This window comes from Octodon degus, unplaced genomic scaffold, assembly GCF_000260255.1.
Source record: "Octodon degus isolate 3935 unplaced genomic scaffold, OctDeg1.0 scaffold00056, whole genome shotgun sequence".
Taxonomy (NCBI): domain Eukaryota; kingdom Metazoa; phylum Chordata; class Mammalia; order Rodentia; family Octodontidae; genus Octodon; species Octodon degus.
Genome location: NW_004524632.1, coordinates 1,922,311 through 1,930,285, shown reverse-complemented (window position 1 = coordinate 1,930,285; position 7,975 = coordinate 1,922,311).

Sequence of the window (7,975 nt, the reverse complement as noted above, 5' to 3'; positions counted from 1 at the left end):
AAAAAAGTAAAGAAGATAAATTCCTCCCACACAATTTAAGTGCGAAGGCATAGGGAAGAGATGTCATTCATTCATGAAAAGTAAAATAAAAGAAAACTAATTTCACTAAACATTTATTCCTGAAACATCAGGTTCCAAAACCATTCCTCTGTACCTTGAAGCCTCCAACCTCTGTCATTACTGAAACCTGGAGGGAAATTTTATTTACTTTTCAATTAAATCATATGTTTAAAGTAAATCATAAAGGAAAGTTAAAAGACAAACCACTTTTGTAAGTTTATAGTTAATCGCGTTTCCTTACTGTCTTCCACAAGCCTGCTTCCCAAACCTGCTGATTTTTTGCTACTTTATTTTTGTCTTACGCTTACTTCTATTTGCAACTGGACAGTGTACTTACACCAGTGTCTTATCAATTTTAGGTATGACCACTTAAACATCATTCGCAAATTACATTCAAGCTGAGGAAATGGTGCTTTTGACCCATCACGCACCTCTACTCTAAATTTCCCTTTCTCGTTTTTCTACTGTGGTTATTTTTCTTCTTCTTCTTCTTCTTCTTTTTTTCTTTCTTTTAGTACATCAGAATTCACTTCCATGGTGCAGCAGGAGACCTGAATGTCACTTTCCTCAAAATACCGTCTGCTCTAAAAGGATGTATGTGGGGTTCACTGAACTGAGAATTTAACCCAGATCCTGTCACTCCAAAACCTGAGCTGTTTCAGTTCTTCAGTGCAGCCTCATTTTTTTAAAAGATGATTTAAAAAAATATATTTATTTATTTGATTATTTGATACAGGGTCTTGCCACACAGCTCAGACTCATAGTAATCCTCCTGTCTCTGCCTCCCCAGCACTGAGATTGCAGGCGTGTGCCATCACACCTGGTTTCTGGCCATCACAGCGTGCCTGGGGTTCTAGGGCTGGCATGGCATGAGACACTGGTTATCCAATTCGGGTCCTTGTGCTTGCCAGGCAGGTGCTTACACCATTGAGATGTCTCCCCAACCCCAATGCAGCCTCATATCATCACTCAATTTCTGACTGTCGGTTTTTAAGGACATTGAAAAGATCGCAATGTATCTCTATATCTCCATAGTACTGTGCAGATGCTATAGTTGTTCGATAAATGTTGGTTGAAATGAAATCCTCACCACAGCCTCATTCTGAGAGTAGTGCCTCTGAATTGAACCTACATCTGTTTCTTTCTACTCTATTACTTCAAATATATTTCACATTTTTTTCTCAAAAACCACTCATACGATTTCTAGGCAGATTGAAACTTCTAAAAGCCATGTTTCCTATACCAGAGCCACAAGGGAAATACATTGGAAATGAAGAAAAAGTTTATAAAATTCCTTTGGTTCTCTAGGGATTATATGAAGATGAGACATAAATTATTTATCATGAGAAACCCAAGAGGTTATTTGCTTTACTCCAGCAGCTGAGACACAAACCTGTACCAGTTATGCAAGATCATCCAACAACACAAAATTGTTGGAATAGGATTCTTTTCTTGTTAAACATAAGCCATGGAGATATGCCCAAGACTTGACAAATAAGAAAATATGTTACAGCATAAAACTCCAAAATTCTGCAAAGGGAATGCAGGGGGTGAGGTAATATTTATTCTAGACATCTAGCCAGTTGAGAAGAAATAGCAGATTTCTTAAGAGTCCTTTCATGCAAAAGCCAATTTATATGTACCAGAAATAAGAAATAAAGATACATAATAAGTACATACTGTTTTCTGTCCAGCTAAATATCTAATAATTCATTTATTCAACAAATATGTCTTCCATGCCTAGAAAATATGGTTGATGTTTAATAATTCAATGTGTGTCCAGACACATGAATGCACAAGAGAAAAGCTACATAGAGGAACCCTGCAAAAGAAACGATGTTCTGCTAAAGACCAAGAGTAAAATTAATTAGTGAAGTCTGAGCACTATGTTTTAAATTCTGGTTTTAGACATGGCTGATTACTTTCTGCAACTTCACTAAAGTATAATTGGCATGCAAACACGGAGGTGCATGAAGTGCGCAAACGTGAGAAGTTTTGATCTCTATGTTTACATTCCTGAGATCAACACTACAGCCAGGATAATGAGTCTGTCTCTCAACTCCAATTTCCTTGTACTCTTTGGTAATTCCTCCCACTTCATGCCCATTCTCAGTCTACTATTGATCTGCATTCTATTCCTATATGGATGACAAAGAATGCTACATAGAAATCAAACAGTAAGTATACTCTTTTGTATATCTTCTGGCATGCACTCTATTTATTTTAAAATTAATTTGTGATTTTTCCATTGGTTGATAGGTCATTTTTTTTTTTTTACTGAGAAGGATTTTGTGATATGAATACACAACAGTTGGCCCACTGAGCTGTTAATAGACATTTGTGTTCTTTTGAAGATTAAAATATTTAAAAAACAGATCCTATAAATATTGATGCACAACTGTTTGCGTAGACATGCCTTCATTTCTCTTGCTATTTACTTTCAAAATGGAATTTCTAGGTTTGACAGTAGGTGCATGTTTAATTTTCTTAAAATACCAAAGCTGATTTTGAATGGGGCTGTAGTATTTCACATTGCTCCACTATATTATGTGAGTTTTAGCCATCCCATATTCTGGGCAACCGCTGATGTATTGAGTATTTACAAAGGCTATCATTCTAGTGGCAGTGTGCAGTAATATTTCATTGTAGTTTCAAATTGCACTTCTCTAATGATTAAAAACATAGATGATATTTATGGTGTTTACTTATCAACTGTATATGGTGTGTGTCTGCAAAGAGGTGTCTGTTCAAATATTTTGTACTTATTTTAATGTGTTTGATTATTGAGTTATCAGCAATCCAAATTGAATGTTATCAAAGGTTTTATGTGCTCTGAATTAAGCATTTTAAAACATTTTTATTGTTGCTGTTGTTTTATTTTGTACATGTATTTAATTTTAAATGATCCACCTTGATCATTATTGACTATTAAACCAACCCTGAATTCCTAGAATAAAAATCACTTGGTAATAAAGTACTGTATTTTTAATGTATTATTGGATTTAATTTTCTAACGTGCTGTTTATACTTCTTGTATTTGCATTCACTCTTTTCCTACATTTATCTGCTGTCAGTCTCACCATAATTTTGGGTTCATAGCTTGTAATCCCAGCTCTTGGGAGGCTGTAAATAGGCAGATCACTACAAGTCTGATCTGGTAGTGAGACCCTGAACATCCTGTAGAACCTTTTCTAAAATACAAAAAATAAAATAAAATATTGGGTTCACAAGATCAGTGGTACATTTCTTCAGTTCAATGATGTGAAGTTGGCTTTACATTTATTTAAATGTTTGGTAGAATTCACTACTGATGGATGACTCCACATTTGGCAATTTTATGTTATGTATAGCTTCACAAAATTAATTTCAGGGGCTGGGGAAATAGCTCAGCACAAAGGCCCGGGTTCTATTCCTGCTATCACATGCCATGCCGGTCCCGGAACCCTGAGCATGCTGTGTGCCCCGCCCCCCAGACTACATGGGATGCTGCACGCCTATAATCCCAGCACTGGAGAGGCTGAGAGAGGAGGACCACTATGAGTCTGAACTGTAAAGCAAGACCCTGTACCAAAATTAATTTTAAGTCACATGTAATTAACTGAGCTGTGGGAGTTTATCTCAAGACGTTTTTCTGTTTCATTTGAGTTTCCCCTTTATTGACATAAAGTTCCATGTAATGGTCCCCTGCTATTCTTATAACTGTGTAACACCTGTGCTGATTATCACACTTTTTGTTCCTGGTATTTGATCACTTTGGCTTTCTCTTGTTCTTCTCAGTCTTTGTGGCCAGGCAATTGTACATTTCACTGAACTCATAAACACTCTTTTTGAATTTCATTGTTTTTAACCTGTCATTTCTCTATTTTTAAGAACTGGATTTGTGTTTAAATTTCCGCTGCTACTTACTCTGAGTTTAAGGTGCTCTGAAGTTTCTGTATTCTTGAGACAGATACTTGGTCCCTTTCAAATCTTCTTTTTTTAATAGAAACACTCATTCTTATTAGTTTTTTTTCTAAACACTACCCGAACCATACAAATTCTGATAGTCTTATTTTAAATTGCATTTATTTCAACATACCTGGAATTCCCCCCCCGAAGGAATTTAGTTTCAAAATAGTTGGGCATTTTCCAAATAGATTTTTTAATTCAGTTTTCTAGATGTAGAACATGCTATGTCTGAATTAAATCTTCCTAGACTGATTGTGACTCATATTATGCTGTATATTGTGGTAATGTTGACAGTCAGTCTCAGATTTTCTTCCCCTTTGGATTCAGATGAAAATTGTGAGTCACCAAAGCACAGCTCTGCTTGTAGTCCTGATGGCACCAAACAACCCTGGCTTAACAGCTCTTACTGGTTATTATTCCTCCTTTTGAAATGACTGCGCTGTCCATGGTACTCAATGAGAATCCCAAGTACACTGATGGAGCTCACAAGCATGCTGATGGGAACACCTACACCAGAAAAAGGAGGCAGTCAGGCATTTCTACCAGCTTCCACAGGAACATGGCTTATTGTGATAAGCGTTCTATGCGTACTTGAAAAGAATGAATAGTATGCTGCTGTTGGGTGGAGGATTCATATGTTAGTTTCAGACATAATTTCTACTGTTTATTCTTCAAGTTCATTGACCTTTCCTCTACAGTAGATGTGAAGTTCCAGTGCAGTTTTCTTTTTAATTCATGGTAGTTTTCATCCCTACTTGAACCAGTATTTATTTATTAATTTACTTGTTTATTCATTTATAATGAAACTAGGACTTCATGTATGCTAGGTAATACTCTTCCACCGAGTTACATACCTGGCCCTTTTGAATTTTGAGACAAGGTCTTGATAAGATGCTTGGTTTGGCCTTGAGCTTCGCAATCCTCCTGCTTCTCCCAAGTAGTTAGAGTTTTATAGTTATTTTTATTTATATATTTATTGCCTTTTTCAGACAAGGTGTCACTATGTAACTCAGGCTGGTCTTGAACTCACTTTGTAGTCTAGGATGGTCTTGAACTCAAAAGCCATCCTCCCAAGTGCTGGGATTCTAGGTGTGTGCCACCACACCTGGCCTGCTGAGCCAGTTTTAACAATGTCTATATCTCCCTTTTACAACTTTGACGTTTTTTTTAACCTTTTTTGAATGCATGGAATAAGATTATAATAACTATTTTAATATCTTTGTCTACTGATTCTATAGTTTCATCAACACTTTTTTTCCACTGGTGGATACTCCTTCTCTTGTGTAATATTTTCTTGCTTCTTGCTTGTCATCACGTGTTCAACTACATAAGAAACATTGTGACCTTTACATTTTGGATCCTAGATAATTTTTATCTGTACAGATACTCTAGTTTTGGTCTAAGACCTGCTTAAATCAAAAGGAGTTGATTTGATTATTCCAAGTCTTGCTATTAAGCTGCTTAAAAGCAACATTAAGAAGAGAAAATTAATTTCAAGAGTTATTTTTGCTTCACACTTAAGGTAATATCCTTCAAAGTACTCTATGCAATGCTTGGGACTGAGATATTTCTCTCTGGCTGATAGTAAAATTGGTATCATGTGGACCCTGAAAATTGTTCCTCTTCTCCTTGTGGACAGATCTTTCACCACTCTTCAAAATAAATTGTAATTTTAAAATTATAATTTTAAGAAAACTGTAACATTATAACACAATCCAACTTATGAAAGCAAGGTTGCAACACTGGGGATTGATTTTCCCTTCCAGGACTACTCTTAGATCTCTAAGGTAAAATAAGCTCATGAATTTGTCCTGTGTTTTTCTTTTGATATCCTAAATCCATCCATTTCATAATCTCCACTCTCAGAGAAAGAGAATTGTCAATTGAGTACTGTATCTTCCAACTTGAAACTCAAATGAATGGGATGTATATTAACCTGGTTAATAAATTCAAATTTTGCTTCAGCTTACTCATGAGCAACCTGCACTGCAAGGAAACAGACACTTGGTAAATGATGACAAATTTAAAAATTCAATGTCTCAGACCAGTCATCTTGAGAAAACCCTAAAACCAAATAAATATCCTATGCCTCAGGCTGTAGTGCACCTCACCCTCAGATACCCATGCTGTTTTGTCTCTGAATGTGTCCTTCTGATTCTGACTAACGTGTTCCTATCACTGTTTGGTGCTGAATTTATTTCTTCAACAAGAGTCAAGAAGCTAAGCTATTCTGGGGTGATTTGAGATCCCCATTTCCTCTCTCAGAAGAAGGTTTTGAACCTGGTCTGAAGATAGTAGAGCTGTGAGCTTCATAGGACTTCCAAATTTGTCTTGAGACCCCCGCATTCTGTCTCTATTTCCTATCCTTGTCTTATAATGTGAAAATTCCAATAAGCTGGGCACATCACCCATTAGCACTATTTTCTGGAGCCTGAGGTACACATTACAGAGTCACTGTTTCGTATATTTTTGTTTCTATTTTTTGAGATGGGAAGATATTCCATTATTTCTTATACACAAGAAATATAAAGGAAGATGCTTGATGTTGACTTTTTTACTGTGGACTTTCTTGGTCTAGCTTATAATTTACATTATCATTTCCTACTCCATACTTTCAAAATAATTTCATTTTTCTTTTGCTACTGTAAATGTCTTTCATTTTTGTGTCATAATTACAAATAAGAATTTGGTCTTCAGGGAGCAAAAAGGTCTGTGGTGTGTTATATGAAATGTCATGTTTTAATGAGTTTGTAACAGTATTCTCAATGATATTTTCAAACAGTACCCAGGAGGAACCATTTCAATGAATATCAAACTGTCTTTGATGATTAGATTAACAGAAAGCATATAATACAGGACCGAGAAAATCCATAGAGACATAAAAGCTGGCATCCACTAGTAGCTCTTAAGGTGTTTTTGTTAGGCCTTTGTGATTATAAAGAACACTATCTTAAATTAGATACAGTAAAATAGGGATAGTGGTGATAGCAATCAGAATGAAAGACAAGATCAAGTTGTCTAAGAAAAGATAGTAATATGCCACTGGGCTTTACTGAAACTCAGACTAAATCTAGGAGTTGGAACATGATTTCATTCCCCTTCAGTTTATGCTTTATTACTATAATGCTCAGTGTTCCGTTGCCATTTTTTAGGATCTCTTTAAGTACACTCTTGTTCCATTATCCACCAGCCTTTAAATTTGCTTTTTTTTTTTTTTTTCATTTATTACAGGATCTCGCTACTCAGTTCAGACTCATAGTGATCCTCCTGTCTCAGCCTCTCCCCAGCAGTGGGATTACAGACATGTGCCATCATGCCCAGTTTTGGGCTGACACAGTTTGCCCAGGTTTCTGGGACTGGCATGACATGCAGTACTGGGCATCGAGCTCAGGTCCTTGTGCTTGCCAGGCAGGTGCCTAGGCTGCTGAGCTATCTCCCCAGCCTCCACCAACACTTTTGTGTTCTTATGAAATTCACTCTTAAAGTTCCATCCTTACTCTATGAATACTCAAGACCAACTACTCGATTTTCTTTAGAAGTCAGGAATGAAGTATACAAGACTGAGAATTCCACTGACTTGACTTATCTTTTGCACAAGAGCATACTAAAATAAATAGTTTGGTTTATGAATTACTTATCCAAGGATTAAGCATGCAAACATTTAAGATATCTAGACAGGGTCAGCAAGACAGCTCATCAGACTAAGCACCTGTCTAGGCAAGTACAGGGACCAGCGTTTGATCCCTGGCACCACACACTGTACCAGGCCCACCCCCAGGCACCCTCAGCCAGCCACCAAGACTGGGTGTGGTGATGCATGCCTGTAAGTTCAGTGCTGAGGAGGCTAAAAACAGGAGGATCACTACAAGTCAGAGCTGCATAGTGAGCCCCTGTACCAAACACATAAAATAAAATAAATTAAAATAAAATAAAATAAAAATAAAGTTTCTAGACACAGTTATGCAGA